Source organism: Bufo bufo, chromosome 2 (assembly GCF_905171765.1).
Source record: "Bufo bufo chromosome 2, aBufBuf1.1, whole genome shotgun sequence".
Taxonomy (NCBI): domain Eukaryota; kingdom Metazoa; phylum Chordata; class Amphibia; order Anura; family Bufonidae; genus Bufo; species Bufo bufo.
The window spans coordinates 558,073,345-558,091,996 of NC_053390.1; the positions used below are offsets into that span (position 1 = coordinate 558,073,345).

Consider the following 18,652-nt stretch of genomic DNA (forward strand, 5'->3'; position numbering starts at 1 on the left):
AAAACTGTTATTCAGAAATACTTGCCGTATTACATCAGACTTTGCCCACTGCTTCCTCTGCATCCAAGAGGGTGATTCAAAAGACTATTACTGTGTTAAGTGCCCAGCAGAGGTTTGCTAATGGGAAAGGAGAAATTTGTACTGCCAGGATCCGTGATATTAAGCCTGTGACTTTGCCTCCTAATTCTCAAACTCTTTTGTGGTGTCGTGCTGTCCTGGGAGTCGAAGGCCGAGATTATCCAGCCCTGGTGGAACCACTCCAGATGGAGGATTATCCTTATGTGAGAGCTGCCAAGTGCCTGGTGAACGTCTCCCAAGGTAAAGTACCTGTCCGTCTGATTAATCTGAGTAATCATCCTGTTGCGCTTACTAAGCATTGCCCTGTTGCCCAGCTGTCCCAGGTGTCCTTCCAAGACATCATTCGTCTTCCAGTGACAGAAAAGCCGCCAGCTGCAGACAGCAGATGTTCGCCGGTGACCCAGCCACAAGTGCCCTGGTGGGAAGAGCTCCATGTAGGGGACGAGACTACCCCCCAACGGCAACAAGAAGGGATTATACAGCTTGTCAAGGAGCACCACCAGGCCTTCAGTAAGCATGCCACTGATTATGGAGAGGTGAGTGCCATACAACACACCATACCTACTGGCTCTCATCCTCCTATCAAGGAGAGATACCGACCTTTACCGCCTACTTCATATCAGACTGTAAAAGAAATGATCCAAGAAATGAAAGACTCTAATGTGATCCGGGACAGCCGTAGTCCGTGGGCTGCACCCCTGGTTCTTGTAAAGAAGAAGGACGGTAGTATCCGTTTCTGTGTGGATTATAGGAAAATTAATCAAATAACCCACAAAGATGCATACCCACTGCCCCGCATTGAGGAGTCACTAACTGCTCTGGGCTCCTCTGCCTATTTCTCCACATTGGACTTGACCAGTGGCTACTGGCAAGTACCCATGGCTCCTGCAGATAGAGAAAAGACTGCCTTCACTACTCCCATGGGCCTGTTCGAATTCAATTGTATGCCGTTCGGGCTATGTAATGCCCCAGGAACTTTCCAGAGACTAATGGAACGGTGTTTGGGTCACAAAAACTTCGAAACAGTGCTGCTGTATCTTGATGACGTCATTGTGTACTCAAAAACATATGAGGACCATCTGAAACATTTGGCAGAAGTATTTGAAATCCTTAACAAATATGGCTTGAAGGTAAAGCCATCCAAGTGTCACCTGCTCAAACCTGCAGTAAGATACCTGGGGCATATAGTAAGCGGAGAGGGAGTGCAACCTGACCCTGATAAATTGGCAGCTGTCTGTAATTGGCCGGTTCCTACTACTGTCAAAGAGGTGAGGAGTTTCCTGGGTTTTGCCGGCTACTATAGACGTTTTATCCCCCATTTTGCTCAAATAGCTGATCCTATCCAGGAGCTCTTGAGGGGGCAACCCAAAAAGAGTCCTAGAACTCCTGTGCCCATTGAGTGGAATGAGAAAAGAGAGATAGCGTTCCAATTGCTAAAAAAGAAACTGACCGAGCCTCCAGTGTTAGGTTATCCAGATTATAGCAAGCCCTTCCATCTCTATACTGATGCTAGCAAGCGAGGCCTGGGAGCTGTGTTAGCCCAGATCCAAGAGGGAAAAGAGAGAGTGATAGCATATGCAAGCCGCTCCCTGAAAGGAGCTGAGAAAAATGACCAGAATTATAGTTCCTTCAAACTAGAGTTCCTGGCATTAGTGTGGGCGGTGACAGAAAAATTCAAGGATTATCTAGCCGCCACCCCGTTCATTGCATTCACTGACAATAACCCTCTGGCGCATCTAAATACAGCTAAATTGGGGGCCTTGGAGCAGAGATGGGCCTCTCGCCTTGCCAACTATAATTTCTCTGTAAAGTATCGTGCTGGACGTACTAATGATAATGCTGATGCTTTATCCAGACTTCCCACAGAGACAGCTCCTGATGATGTACGAGATGCTTGGGAAGATGTAGAGATGCCGGCTTTCTATAACAAATTTGCTCAACAGGATCAGGCTCGAGCTACCAATAACAGAGCTGCAGTTCCTTCACCCTCCAGTAGGCCTGAACCTAAAGAAGAAAGGTGGGTGAAACTACAGTCTGAAAGTAGAGTGCTGGGTGAGTTGTTGGACTTCATTACTAGTGGCAGAGCCCCTGAGAGGATCCGGCGTAAGAGTGCAGATCCTGAGCTCATCAAACTGTGGAGACAGCGCCATCAACTCTTCATACAAAAGGGCCTATTGCTACGGAGAAGCCTAGACCCAGTGTCCAACGAAAGAGTACACCAGATTCTCATACCCCGACGAGATGCAGGTATGGTGTTGGAGATGTACCACAATCAATCCGGTCACTTTGGGGTCCAAAAGACTGAGGCTACTATCCGCCAGCGGTTTTACTGGGTAGGCATGAGAGAAGACATGGAGAAGTGGTGTCGAGAGTGTGTAGCCTGTGCCTTGAAACGAAGTGAGCACCATGATCAGAGGGCACCACTGAGACCCATTGTAAGTACTCGTCCTCTTGAACTTGTCGCCATCGACCATGTAAAACTGGAGCCTAGTCGCTCAGGGTATGCTTATGCCATGACTATTATTGACCATTTCACAAAGTTTGTTGTAGCAGTGCCTGTGAGAGACCAGACAGCCAAGACTACAGCCGAAATGTTCTGGAAGCACTTCCTCCTGCCCTATGGATGTCCAGAAAAGATCCTCACCGATCAAGGACCTGCTTTTGAGTCCCATCTGTTCCATGAACTGTGCCGCTTACACAACTGTAAGAAGATCCGGACGACGGCCTACCATCCTCAAGGTAACGGATTATGTGAAAAAATGAATCAGACCTTGATAGAGATGCTGAGGGCCGTGCCTCCTGAGAACAGAGGAGATTGGCCCAGTCTGTTGCCACAGCTCATGTTCACATACAATCATACCATACATTGTTCCACCGGGTATACCCCTTTTTACTTGATGTTTGGGCGCCAAGGAACATTGCCTGCTGATCATTCATTGGACATACATGTGCCTGATTGCATTAACCCATTACCTAACACCGACTGGGTTGCTGAGCACCAAAGGCGATTAGATGCAGCCAAAGCCATTGTTCAGGAACGTATGGACCTTGCTAGAGACCGACAGCAGAGAGACTATGATCAGGCAGCCCATGCAGAACCCTTGACCATAGGGGCCGTGGTATGGTTAAAGAATAACCGTCGTACCAGCAAATTGGACAGTAAGTGGGAGCGAAGTCCCTATGTTGTCACTGCAATCCCAAATGTTGGAACTCACACTTATGAGATCACCCGGGAAGACAAGGGATCCCAAATTGTACACCGAAACCGGTTGAAGCTCTGCCTGACACCAGAACCTAGTGCCGAGAGTTCCGGATCTGAATATCCTGTGTCAGAGTCAGCAATACCGCCCGAGGATCCTATGCAGGCTGTCAGTAATCTCAGGTATGACGCTGATCCCATGCATTGGCTTCTGACACCGTGGTTGAACTTGCTGGTGCCTGCTCCGGCACCTACTGTAGTTTTACCTCCAGAAGAGCCGGTTCAAGATGCCCTGGATCCAGTTCCCCCTGTAGTGGATATTGTTGTTCCTGTTGTTCCAGTTGTTCCTGTTGTTCCAGTTGTTCCTGACCGAGGTCTCACGGATGGAGACCCTCCTGTTGCTCCTCTCCCTTCTACCTTGTTGCTAAGGGAAGAGGAGACCCCTGTGTTGAGAAGGTCTACCCGGATGACCAGGGGACGTCCGCCAGTCCGTTTAGGAGACTTTGATTATTCTGGTGGTGTCTCCTCCCAAACAGTTGCCACGGGCAATACCTTGTTGGACATTTGTGCGCAAGAATGGACTCCCCCACGTGAGCCCTTGCCTGTGCTACACCCACAGGAAACCCCTGGGTAGTTCCGTTATTTTGCTGTCCTTTTATTGTGCAACTTCATACTAAGGAACCGTGCCCGGAGACAGACTCAAAAGTACCTGAGCCTCTGAGATTCTTATTCTTTTAAAAGTATTGTGCCCAGAGATGGACTCCACCGCATGAGAGCCTCTGTGATTTAATAAGAAATGACCTGGGTACGGACTCATGTTTGTTCTTTGAGCCTCCAAGAACTTTTATACTGTTTTATCCATTTTGCTGTTCTATTATGGACTTATTCATTGTCATGGACTATCCTGGTTCTAATGTTACGCTGTGCCAGGTCAGCGCCCCCGTTCCATTCACTATCCTGAGAGAAGAGAACGACGCCCCTTGTCACTACCCTGCACCTTTGCCAATTGGACCTGATGCCTGCATGTCTCTATTTTCTATTTCAGGTAGAGATTCCAGTTGGGCGACCCATGATGGAGTACGAGGTCGTACTCAGCTTAAAGCAGTGGGGTATGTAGTGTACGGGAGTTGTAATACCCGTCACTACCAAAGTGTCACTTGGTGTGCTGTCGTCCCTCCTAATTATGGGGAAATTGTTGTATGCCAGTTTTATAAAATGTAATGTAATGTGTGTATTTCCCTGTCACTGAAACTTGCACTTACAGGCCGGCTAGGGGTGTCATTCCAGCTCTTAGGCATTAGAGGGAGCTAGGGAGCCCTAGTTTATATAAGGGCCAGACAAGGAAGGGAAAGTCAGTGTAACCTGATCTAGTGTGGAGTGCAGAAGTCAGTCTAGACCACAGCTCAGAAGTTTCTAGAGCCTGAGGAAGTTTCCAGAAGCTGAGAGAGACAGAGGCAAAGATCAGGAAAGCAAGAGGTACTCAGAAAGACAGAGGAGGTACTTATTAAAGCTATAGCCAAGGAGATAAAGCCAGAACCAGGTTAATGGGCCTTGGTGAAGATATGCTGTATTCCAGGATCAGACAGAATTAGAGTGCAAGCTCCTGTGCTGCAAGTCCTGTGTTCAACACTCTGTAATTACCCTGCTATAACTGAATTGCCTGCATCGACCGAATTGCAAAATCGACTGTATGCCAAGGAACTGCATTTCCTATATTGTCTCTGCTTGCGAAACTACTAAAGTTGGAGTTCTGTTTTAAGACTACGTTTCCTCAATTTATTCCTGCATCCGCAAACGGCGTGCCTCCGTTGACTTGGCACTGGCGTCACAAACTATTTCTACCTATACCTGCCCTTGCAGAGAGTCAGCTGTACCAGGTTAGTGTATATTGCACTACATCACCCAGAAACACCTACTGCACACAACTTGAGTACACTGCAGCTGCAGGCAGTCAACGTTTTATTATGTCAATAACTGTAACAATAACTTGCAAAAATGGTCAGCACCTGACTTCCAGTTACCCGGCACGGGAAAGGAATCACTCTAATGGAAATGTAGCAAAAAATCACAGAGGATGCGCTTTGTCTTCAAAACATCTCTTTCTTTATTACATCAATGCAGATGCATATTGAGGATGCGTATCGGCCCGTCCGGCCTTCATCAGCTCATTACAAACAGAGTCATGTGTAGCCTTAAAAATCTATCCAAACTCCTCCTCTCTGACATAAAACACCCACAGCTGGCTGTGATAATGAATTGCTACGCTAGTGAATCACTCCACTGAACCATTGTAACGACACCTCAGACGACAATAACTACAGAATTAGTGATTTGTTAATTGTATTAAAACATAACTTTTACTAAAGAATTTAAGAAAAATAGGCCCAAAATACATAAATACATTATATAGTCAGAGTGGCGGTATAACAGGTCGTTGTGCACGGCGGCACCCAAACTGTCAATTAAAGGGGGTACTCGGCGGCACCCCAAAAAAAAAAAGAACCTGCACTCCTACTGCTCTGTTGTCTGCGTCCAGGGTGCTGATTGCGTCCAGATGATACCAAGGTGATGGGCTCCAATGACAGACGCTCGGCTGCTTAAGGGACGGCGGGGTTCAGCTTAGGCCCTAATTTGGCCCTGTATGGTGGTCTATGGCTTGCCCTGATACTTGTAAGGGATAGCAGCCTAACCACAGGGCACTCGTCCTTATAAGGGCGACCCCGTCCGGAACCTTGCCCTGTAACCTGGCCTTATATGGCCCTATTCCAGTCCCGCTCCCTACATGCACGTTTCAGCAAAAATCATTATCAGGGGAGATGTATAGCTAGGACTCTAATTACTTGTGACGATCAGGTGATATCAGATATAACACACCTAAATTATCGTCGATGGACTATTGGATGGAGTGCTAGATAATGCTCCACTTCCTTAATTCGGGCATCCTCAGATAAGCCACGGGCAATATATCAAACCCGCGCTCCGTTTCGCGCCAGTATTTAAATGCCAGATATGGCTGTCACCTGTCCGGCGTGCCGCGTCATCAGTTCGATGCGTATGACGAGGCTGAGACCTATGCGCATGCGCACTGGCTAGGTGCTCGCGCGTGCACCATCCCGGCCGCTCGGCGCATGCGCTCTGGTCCCCCCCACTCGGCAGTGATCACGTGGGACATTGCTCGAACTAGATGACGTGAGCGCGTCCTGACGTCCTGTATTAACAGGGCGATCAGCTGACATTTGTTACCAAGAGACCGAGCGCGTCCCTAGCAACCAGTTGCTTGTGGCCAGGCTAAACTGCAATCCAATAGGCCTGAGGTTTACCCACGAGATAGAACAGAGGTCATTACAATTTCTAGACATCCGCATCTCTAGGGGAGAATCAGAAGAACTACAGACCACAATATACAGAAAGCTCACGTCCACAAACTCAGTACTCCACTGGTCCAGCGGACACCCTACTCCACTGAAGAGGGGTTTTCCCGGTGGACAGTATTTACGCCTGCGCCGCAATTGCTCTGATCACAAAGAGTTTGTGAGGCAGGCCAAGGACCTCAGACAGAGGTTTCTTTCAAGAGGTTACCCCGACAAAGTGCTGCGACAGGGCTATCAAAAAGCTTTGGCAGTACCACGTGCTAATCTCCTGTCACCAAAGGTTCGCCTTATTGCGACCTTTGATAAGATGTCGTACAGTGTCAGAGAAGTCCTACAAAAACATTGGTCCATTCTTCTTATGGACCCGGACATCCGAGACACTGTACACGAGTACCCGCAGATCACGTTTAGGAGAGGACAGAGCCTGAGGGATACCCTGGTCCACAGTCACCTCCCGCCAGTACCAGCAACAGGCACTTGGTTAGATCGTAGGCCATTAGGTTGCTTTAGGTGTGGCGGTGGCTGTGTGGCATGTGGCACCCTCAGACCCTGTAGGACTTTTGAAAGCACAAATCTACAACGCTCATTTGAAATCCGTGACTTCATTAATTGCCGCAGCAGTGGCGTAATTTACAAGCTAACATGTACATGCAAAATGGAGTACATAGGAAAAACTAAAAGGGAGCTGCGTAGACGCATAGGGGAACACCTGGGAGACATAGCGAACAAGAGAGACACAGCAGTCTCCAGGCACATACACGAAGTCCACAATGGGAATCCCAAATGCCTGAGTACCATAGGGATTGAACTGGTTAAACAACCAACAAGAGGAGGCGATTGGGATCGCATACTTTTGCCGCACGAGACCCGATGGATCTTTAGGCTGCATACAGTATCACCTACCAGCTTGAACGAGCAACTCAACTTCAGTTGCTTCGTTTAATAAGCCCCAGTCAAGCCTACTAAATTGAACAACATGCCGAACTATGCCTCAAAATTTAGGCATTTTTGAACAAGGAATCCTTAAGCAGGTGTCATTGATGGACCATTTTGTCACTGACATTAGACTTGCTTCTAGGTCATCCTCCCAACCCCATATGTAAAATTCAACTGCTTTCTTCGATCATGCCTCAAAATTGAGGCAATATTAACAATGGAATCATAAGCACGCATTATTATCCTATATATCATTTTTTCATAGTAGACGTGCATATACGCGAATAGCCTACCTTGAGGAATGGACACTATACTGTGCAAGTATAACTAATATTTAGAAGTATTATGTTACTGTGCCCCAACTGTGGCTCGGTCCTCCGCAGGATCTGAGCTCTGAACCCCGGATCTTTAACCCTTGTTTCATTATTTATTGATCAAAATGCTATAAATGCCTTTTTCTTGGTACGGTCTATATCACTAGACCATCCAGCAACTGGTTGCTAGGGACGCGCTCGGTCTCTTGGTAACCAATGTCAGCTGATCGACCTGTTAATACAGGACGTCAGGACGCGCTCACGTCATCTAGTTCGAGCGGCGTCCCACGTGATCACTGCCGAGCGGGGGGGACCAGAGCGCATGCGCCGAGCGGCCGGGATGGTGCGCGCGAGCACCTAGCCAGTGCGCATGCGCATAGGTCTCAGCCTCGTCATACGCATCAAACTGATGACGCGGCACGCCGGACAGGTGACAGCCATATCTAGCATTTAAATACTGGCGTGAAACGGAGCGCGGGTGCGATCTATTGCCCGTGGCTTATCTGAGGATGCCCGAATTAAGGAAGTGGAGCATTATCTAGCACTCCATCCAATAGTCCATCGACGATAATTTAGGTGTGTTATATCTGATATCACCTGATCGTCACAAGTAATTAGAGTCCTAGCTATACATCTCCCCTGATGATGATTTTTGCTGAAACGTGCATGTAGGGAGCGGGACTGGAATAGGGCCATATAGGGCCAGGTTACAGCGCAAGGTTCCGGATGGGATCGCCCTTATAAGGACGAGTGCCCTGTGGTTAGGCTGCTATCCCTTACAAGTATCAGGGCAAGCCATAGACCACCATACAGGGCCAAATTAGGGCCTAAGCTGAACCCCGCCGTCCCTTAAACAGCCGAGCGTCTGTCATTGGAGCCCATCACCTTGGTATCATCTGGACGCAATCTGCACCCTGGACGCAGACAACAGAGCGGTAGGAGTACAGGTTCTTATTTTTTGGGTGCCGCCGAGTACCCCCTTTAATTGACTGTTTGGGTGCCGCCGTGCACAACGACCTGTTATACCGCCACTCTGACTATATAATATATTTATGTATTTTGGGCCTATTTTTCTTAAATTCTTTAGTAAAAGTTATGTTTTAATACAATCAATAAATCACTAATTCTGTAGTTATTGTTATTTGATATTTAGTGAACTTTATCCATAGGACCAAGCCCATTAACCCGTTTGACACCTCAACAAACAAAATAAGCAAAAATAAATAACATCTATACAAAAACATAGAATGTGTGTCGGCAGATAAGAACCATTTGGCCCATCTAGTCTGCCCAATATATCTGAATCCTATTAATAGTCCCTGGCCCTATCTTATATGAAGGATAGCCTTATGCCTATCCCATGCATGCTTAAACTCCTTCACTGTATTTGCAGCTACCACTTCTGCAGGAAGGCTATTCCATGCATCCACTACTCTCTCAGTAAAGTAATACTTCCTTATATTACTTTTAAACCTATGTCCCTCTAATTTAAAACTGTGTCTTCTTGTGGTAGTTTTTCTTCTTTTAAATATGCTCTCCTCCTTTACCGAGTTGATTCCCTTTATGTATTTAAAAGTTTCTATCATATCCCCTCTGTCTCTTCTTTCTTCCAAGCTATACATATTAAGGTCCTTTAACCTTTCCTGGTAAGTTTTATCCTGCAATCCATGTACTAGTTTAGTAGCTCTTCTCTGAACTCTCTCTAGAGTATCTATATCCTTCTGGAGATATGGCCTCCAGTACTGCGCACAATACTCCAAGTGAGGTCTCACCAGTGTTCTGTACAGCGGCATAAGCACTTCACTCTTTCTACTGCTTATACCTCTCCCTATACATCCAAGCATTCTGCTGGCATTTCGTGCTGCCCTATTACATTGTCTTCCCACCTTTAAGTCTTCTGAAATAATTACTCCTAAATCCCTTTCCTCAGATACTGAGGTCAGGACTGTGTCAAATATTCTATATTCTGCCCTTGGGTTTTTACGCCCTAGGTGCATTATCTTGCACTTATCCACATTAAATTTCAGTTGCCAGAGTTCTGACCATTCCTCTAGTTTTCCTAAATCCTTTTCCATTTGGCGTTTCCCTCCAGGAACATCAACCCTGTTACATATCTTTGTGTCATCAGCAAAAAGACAAACCTTACCATCGAGGCCTTTTGCAAAATCACTTATGAAGATATTAAACAAAATTGGTCCCAGTACAGATCCCTGTGGAACCCCATTGGTAACATGACCTTGTTTTGAATTTTCTCCATTGACTACAACCCTCTGCTGTTTGTCACTCAGCCACTGCCTAATCCACTCAACAATATGGGAGTCCATGCTCAATGACTGCAGTTTATTGATAAATCTTCTATGTGGGACAGTGTCAAAAGCCTTACTAAAATCTAGATATGCGATGTCTACTGCACCTCCACCGTCTATTATTTTAGTCACCCAGTCAAAAAAATCTATAAGATTTGTTTGACATGATCTCCCTGAAGTAAACCCATGTTGTTTTTCATCTTGCAATCCATGGGATTTTAGATGTTCCACAATCCTATCCTTTAATAGGGTTTCCATTAATTTGCCTGCTATTGATGTCAGACTCACTGGTCTATAGTTGCTCGATTCCTCCCTACTACCTTTCTTGTGAATGGGCACGACATTTGCCAATTTCCAATCTTCCGGGACGACTCCTGTTACTAATGATTGGTTAAATAAATCTGTTAACGGTTTTGCCAGCTCACCACTAAGCTCTTTTAATAATTTTGGGTGTATCTCATCAGGCCCCTGTGACTTATTTGTCTTCACTTTAGACAGTAAACTTAGAACATCTTCCTCTGTAAAGACACATGCATCAAACGATTTATTAGTCATCCTTTCTAGTGGAGGTCCTTCTCCTTCTTTTTCTTTTGTAAAAACTGAACAGAAGTAAAAATTGGATGTGCAACAAAGATTGATGTAAATATCACTTGCTTGTAGTAAATAATCGCAAATTTTCAGTCTGTAAGAAAATTCTAAAATAACCCAGACATGAACATATGAACTCATAAGCATAATAAACATAACAGATGAGTAATTTCATATTCTCGATTCAATCCCCTTATGTCAGAGAGGAGGAGGAGTTTGGATAGGTTTTTAAGGCTACACATGACATTACTCTGTTTGTAATGAGATGATGAAGGCTGGACGGGCCAATGCGCGTCCTCAATATGTATCTGCACTGATTTAATAATGAAAAAGATGTTTTGAAGACAAAGAGCATCCTATGGAATGTTTTCCTACATTTCCATTGGAGTGATTCCTTTACCGTGCCAACGAACTGGAAGTCAGGTGCTGACCATTTTTGCAAGTTATCGTTAATTGGGTACGTGCACCGACTATCCACATGTCCACAACAGCGAACACTTTAAATTTCAATGCAGCCGACGCATGAAGTATTCTGTTGCAGGTGACACCACCTAGTGAATTTCTGACAATACCAACCAGTGAATACAAAAAGAGACACTGGGAACGTGAATTAAGAAGACTTACTTCTTATGAATTGCATGCTACTACTCTGGCTGAATACTAGAAGTTGAATAGAATTCCAAGAGGTCTGATGGTCCATTTTTACGACCTACCCTTTTTTCGGATGATGTGGCTTACTGTAGTGACTTTGAAAAAATCTATATTAATGTTCCTTGGACTTAAAACTACTTACAGTGGATCGCCTACAGAAAGCGATAATAGAGATTTAAGATCAACTTGAGACCACTGAACGCCAGTTGCAGTATTGCCTTAATACTGAAGAATTTTCCAAGTTGAAAGACACAGTGAATAAGTATATCTCCAATTACAAAAAAGAAGTGGAGGAAAAGAAGAGATCTACATTTTTGCGTGATAACGAGGATTATTTATTGAATAAAGAGTCCTCACAGCGTTCCGGTCTGGGTTACAAGAGACCTCCCAGAAGGAATTATTATTCAGCAAGTTCTAGAAGCGAATCAGTTGGGTCGCAAGAATCACACCCTTTTTCTCGGAGGTGAAATGGCCGACGACTACCAGGAGGAAACGTAGAGCGGGTCACAAACATCGAAGGCCAGAGAATGACCCCACAGAAGATACAGACCCGATCCTAGGTAGGACGCCATCTCTGATTATTAATCTGTCCTCTAAAGCATTAACCCTGACACAATCATCTGCTTTAGAGAAGGGCTTGTCTTTCAGCCCAGTTTCTCAATTTAATAGTTTTCAGATGGACATTGATTTGAAGCAGTTTTTCAGGAGGATAAGGCTCCATTCACATGTCCGCTATTCTGTTTCGCATTTTGCGGAACGGAATTGCGGGCCCATTCATTTCTATAGGGCCGCACGATGTGCTGCCCGGATCCGGAAATGCGGACCCGCACTTCCGGGTCCGCAATTCCGATCCCGAAAAAAATAGAACATGTCCTATTCTTGTCCGCAATTGCGGACAAGAATAGGCATTTTCTATTAAGCCCCGGCGATGTGCAGTCCGCAAAATGAGGAACGCACATTGCCGGTGTCCGTGTTTTGCGGTGGCGGATCCGTAGATCCACAAAACACACACGGATGTGTGAATGGACGCTAAGACTGAAGGCACATTTTGCTACAGCTGATAACGCATTTGTTTCTGAAGATCATGTGATTGATAACCAAGATAAAGAAACAGGTATATTAAAGTTAACAGACTTGGGGTTGAGACTGAGAAGTAGATATATGCCACCAAAATATCTACACCCAGTAGAGACATATATATTTGGTGACAAGAAATACACCGTTTTTAATAAACTCAATAACAAGAGGATAACTACATATGACAAGTAATACTACACACCTAGAAAAATAGGTTATTCAATCACTGGTGGATGATAAAAGCCTGATCATAAAACCTGCTGTCACAATGTGGGGGGAAGGGGGGAACACCAGAATGACAACAGAATGACCAGGAACTAGGCCTCAAGGCTAGGGAAAGGGAAACGGTAACTACCTAGGAAACCCTAACCCTAGCCCTGACTCCTGTCAGTATGAATAGACCCTGAAGGTGGGAATATTCATACATCAAAAACCTAGGCCCTAGTAACCCTGAATAGCCCTAGGAGTAGTCACAGGGTCTGAGACTACTGGTTCCTTCCCAGATGAACGAACCATCGTCTCCCTGAGGCCTAGTAAACAACGAGCAAATGGGAGCAACAAAATACAAAGAGAAGTACACTTATCTTCAATAGAAAATGGATGAGCAGGAACTCAGATGAGAACCACACACCAGTTCTTCCAACTCCAGGCAGATAATATCAACCACATGGTAAGAAGTGTGAGTCCAGACTAAATAGAGGAGCAGTAATGACCAGAAGCTACACCTGAGACAAGATGTGTGGTCATTATGTAGTGTCCCACTAGGTAAAGGTGGGCACTCCACAAGGGTTAACAAGTCTTTTTGCATTAATGTGATGTTTAATGTTCATTTCCCTGTGTTGTGTGGGTGTCAGGCCTGTTAGGGTGTAGTTTAGCCTCCTAGACGTTAGAGGGAGCTAGAGAGCCCTAAGTATATATAGGTAGGCCTAGACAGGGGAGAGTTAGTTCAGTCCAGGTGGCAAGAAGTGTATCCTAGTCAGCCTGTAGTTCCTGAGTCTAAGCTAAGCTCAGAAGATTACCCCAGAAGAAGGGCTTACCTCCTGGGAGAAACCTGCAGTTATCCTCCAGCAAAGCAAAGGCAATACAACCAGCTCAGACAAGTAAGCTGAGGGGCAGAAGTGCTATACCATAAAAGCAAGGGTCAATACGGGAGGAAGATTATTTACCAAGGATTAAAGCCAGCATTTAGGCATCCGGGCCTTGGGATACAGCCAGCCAGAATAGCTGTGGAGAAAGTGCAGCCGGGGCTGTGAAGCATTAATTGTATACCCTCCAAGTATCTTGCAAGATTATACCTGCCACATTATTGAATGTAAGCCTGCTTGTGGAACTTATGCTGAAAGGAACTGTATCATCATCATCTGTATGTACAAAGTTGGACTGTTTAAAGTAAAGCAACTTTTGGTTCACTATACCACCTGTGTACCTCACTTATTGCTACTGGAAACCGGTGTGCCACCGTTACAGGCACTGGTGTCACGATCCTTAAAGGGACCTTGCCCCAGGCACTCAAAATACCTGTAACATCCAGGGCACCTCATCCACCACCAGGCCTGGTCCCTATATACAGAGTGTGCCCCAGAGGAACTTGTGTCTACCTCTCCTTCACTGCTGCATGCCTGCCCAGGGTCCTCCAAGACAGTAAGTAAACCCTCGATTGCCCATAACCGTGACCTCACAATCGCAATACCCTGCAGGTCTGGCGTGCTGCAATTACCAACAACAACACTGCAACAAGTGAAAGCCGAGAGGCTGTCAGATAACCTCACATGCCGCCAGTCTCTCAGATCTTCTAATCTCTGTCACGGGAGCAGGGCCGGCGCCATAACCCGGCATCCCCGGGCAAGGGGGGCCCACTGAGCTGCTATGAGCACCTCCATCAATACAGATGGAAGCTCTCACTGCTGTCATTTCACTTACGCAGTACCCCTTGGTGGGGCCCTGAGTCACATGGGTCCGGCTGCTGCAGAGACCCCTTCTACACAGGACATGCTGCCTGAGGAGAGAGACTGGCAGGGCTGGAGCAGAGAAGTGTGAAGACAGTCTGTGAGTAAGTCTGCACTGTGACTGTCTCTTCTCTGTGGGACAGAAGGAAGGGGGGAATCTTCGATCTGCTGCTTCATTCTATTTAGTTGTTTTACTGTATAATAAATGACCCCCTAATTGTATTATTATTCGGGGGTAGGGTTAATATCTTTATATTATATACATTCTAGTGTATTATACTGTGCCCTCTATTTTCCAGTAGAAAATGATCCTTGGGAAGCACAGTCCTAATCCCTGACCACAAGGGCCAGGTAGCGCTCTGTCAGTACATGGCGGCCTCCCCTCTCCGCCACGCTGCTCCGCTGTGTACTGGTGCTTATTCTGACACTAGAGCTGGGTTCACATCCCATTTGTGCCATCCATTTAATGTATACCAAAAATGTATGCGTTAACAGATGCCTCAGACTGATGATGTACAGTGGCATCCGTTCACCATACAGTTCCATTGTAAAAAAACATATACGTTAACGTATGCATTTTTTACTTGACTCTGCAGGATACAAAAACATGGACTGCACATTTGTATACATCAAACCAAACCGATAGTGTGGGGGCGACTGGGGGTCATTATTCTGAATGGAGGGCCACTGTGGGGTCATTATACTGTGAGGGCCCTTTACATAGTATAATGACCCCTAGTGTCCCCCATTTAGTATAATGATCCCCAATGACCCTCCATTCAGTATAATGACCCTCAGAGCCCCCTCCATACAGTATTCCCCCAGTGTGGGGGCTACTGGGGGTCATTATTCTGAATGGGGGCGACTGGGGGTTATTATTCTGAATGCAGGGCCACTGGGGGTCATTATACAGTGGGGGGGGGGAATTGGGGGTTCATTATACTGTGTGAAGGGCCACTAGTGGTCATTATACCGTATAGGGGTATACTGTACATTATACCGTGTGGGAGCCACAGGGGGACATGTAAATGTAAAAAAATGCCTCATGGGGGCCCACTGGGATTTATCGCCCAAGGGCCCACATGAACCTGGAGCCGGCCCTGCACAGGAGGGATCGTGACACCTGCGGACAAGGGGGGTTCTGTGGTAATCATGGATAGGGCTAATTATGTCAAGGAGGTTGAACGTCAGCTTTCTGATTATGATACATATGTGGTATTAGACAGGGATCTGTTGTGGTACTGTGGTACATCATTATTAGTGATGAGCGGCAGGGGCAATATTCAAATTCACAATATTTTGCGAATATTTTGTAAAATATTTGTCATATATTCGCGAATTTGAGAATTTGCGATTATTTTCTTGATTGTGAAAATTGGCAATGCAATATTCGCGTAATGCGCGCGCAATACAGGCGTGGGTCACTTTTGCTACTTTTTCCAAGCTGCTAGAAGTTTCCTGAGACTGGAGAAAATGGTTTGGCAAGGTAGAACATTAAAAATGGCTTTATATGCAGATAGAGCGCTCCAATATATTCGCGATTGCGCTAATAGGCACTAATAATGTGAATATTTTTGCGCAATACGTGAAACTTAACATTTTAGCGGGTCTGACTACATATTACTGATTGGTGCACTATGTATTGACATCACAGCACTATGTCTGTAGCATGTATGTATGTATGGACAGCAGAACCTATCACACTACCTAACACCCTGCACTGCAACAGCTACACTACATCAGGATATAACCTACACTGACTATTTCCCACTAGTAAGGGGTAGGCAACTTTCCTATTGGTTGCTAGGGATGTTGTTAAACTCAGACAAAGACATTGCAGCCTTCTCATTGGCCCACAAGCAAGAAGACGGGAGGGATCATGGGTTCAGACGAAAAAAAATCTAGAATATTCAAAAATACGAATATATATCACTATATTCAAAATATTTGCAAATTCTCGAATTGCCGATATTCGCGATTAATATTCGCGATTCGAATATTCGCGCCCAACACTAATCATTGTGCATCCTTGGGAGTGATTGATGATAAAATGAGTGAATTCTTGATAAACCATTCACCGATGACTCCGGTATTTACCGTATTTTTCGCCCTATAAGACGCACTCCCCCCCCCCCAAAAGTGGGGGGGGGAAATGGCAGTGCGTCTTCTGGGGCGAATGCTGCCATTTACACTGATACACCGCCGACCGCATGCTGCACAGCCCGGTCAGAGGTGTATCAGCGAAGAGGGAGGAGGGGCTGGGGGCCGGCATCTTGTTTTGTAATGGCAGCGGGGCCCGATGCAGTGACTGTATTCTATTGCATCGGGCCACGCTTATTGTACTAATCGTATTATCTAACTGCAGTCAATGTTTAACTATAGAATATTTTTCAATCCAGCAGCCTGTACTTACGTCTGTAGCAGGCAGGAGGCTGGGCGGGCACTGGCAGCGTAACGCACTACGTCACACGCCTGCTCTGCCCACTTTATGAATGAAGCAGGCGGCGCGGGCACCTAACGTAGTGAGTTACGCTGCTAGTGCCTGCCCGCCCGCCCAGCCTCCTGCCTGCTATGGTCGTAAGTACAGGCTGCTGGATTGAAGATTTTCTATAGTTAAACATTGCCTGCAGTTAGATACGATTAATACAGTGAGCGGGGCCCGGTGCAATAGAATACAATGACTGCACTGGGCCCCGCTGCCATTACAAAACTACTGTAGATGCCAGCCCCCACCCCCTGTATTGGGGGTCATTCACAATACACAGGGACACTGTTATGGGGGTTCTGTGGATGACACATAACATAAGATGCTATTTATCTGTCTTCCACAGATCCCCCCCATAGCAGTGTCATGCCATCCACAGACTCCCCCATAACAGTGCCATTCACAGACGCCGCATAACAGTGCCATCCACAGATGTCCATAACAGTGTCAGCCACAGACCCTCATAACAGTGCGCTATCCACAGATCCCCCATAATAGTGTCATTCACAGGCTACCATTAGTTCAAAGCCCACCAAAAGCACACCTTTTGGTTCAAAACATTTTTTTCTTATTTTCCTCCTCAAAAAACTAGGTGCGTCTTATAGGGTGAAAAATACAGTATGTCCTCCCAAAGGTGCATAAAACCCTTATAGATCCACCTGGACGTCCTATAGTGGCATCAGTGAATTTTATCCTGTCTCCACTAGCAATAGTATTAGAGAAAGTTTTGACACCTCTTGTAAAGCAAACCACCTCTTTTCTGCTGGATACATCGCACTTCCTTGACATGATTAAAGGTCTCCATCAAATTCCAAAAGATAGTTGGTTGGTAACTATCGATATGGTGAGCCTCTATACCTCCATTGACCATGAGGGGGGGGGGGGGGGGGGGGGGTGGCGGCAGTGTCACGATTGCTACATGAGAGTGAATATGATGATATACAACGAGAGTTTTTTATGAAACTGTTACAATTGGTTATTTTTGAAAATGATTTTATGTTTGCTGATACTTTCTACATGCAGCAACGTGGGACCGTGATGGGCTCAAATGTGGGCCCGCCTTACGCAAACGCATTTATGGCATCAATTGAGGAGATGCATATATACCCAAATCCTGATTATCGGAAATTTGCTATATTATGGAAAAGATATATAGATCATGTGTTTTCAGGTATCCTTCTTTGGATACCTGAATGAAATTTGTACTACACTGAAATTCACAATGACATATGATCAAAAACAAGTGAGTTTTTTGGATACCTTGGTTATCAAGGATGAAGAAGGCTTTTTACATACAGCTCTTTTTCGAAAGGATACTGCTAAAAATAGTGTACTACATTATACCAGTGCACACCCGGTTTCTTTATAAAATGCCATTCCTAGATCCCAAATACAAACGGTTAAACGTATAGTGTCTGATCAATAGGTGCAGGAGAAATGCTGGATAGATTTAAATCAAGAGGTTATCCGGAGCGGATCCTAGGGGAAGCGACAATGGTCTGTACACAGACCAAGAAAAAGGATAACACCCTACGTATCCCATTTATTCTTAAGTTTCATATATTCAATAAACGATTTGATAACATTGTTCAGAAACATTGGTCACTTTTAAATAAGTCATATCCACAGATAATGGAGTTTACAAACCCTCCATTAATTTGTAACAAGCGTGGGACTAATTATCGAGATCGGTTGGTCCAT

General features: G+C 45.6%; 1 protein-coding gene across 2 annotated transcripts in view; it reads right to left on the reverse strand.

Annotated features, from left to right (window-relative positions):
- GPRIN3 (GPRIN family member 3) overlaps positions 1–18,652 on the reverse strand; it is a 204,259-nt gene that overhangs the window by 39,650 nt on the left and 145,957 nt on the right. The window lies entirely within an intron of this gene.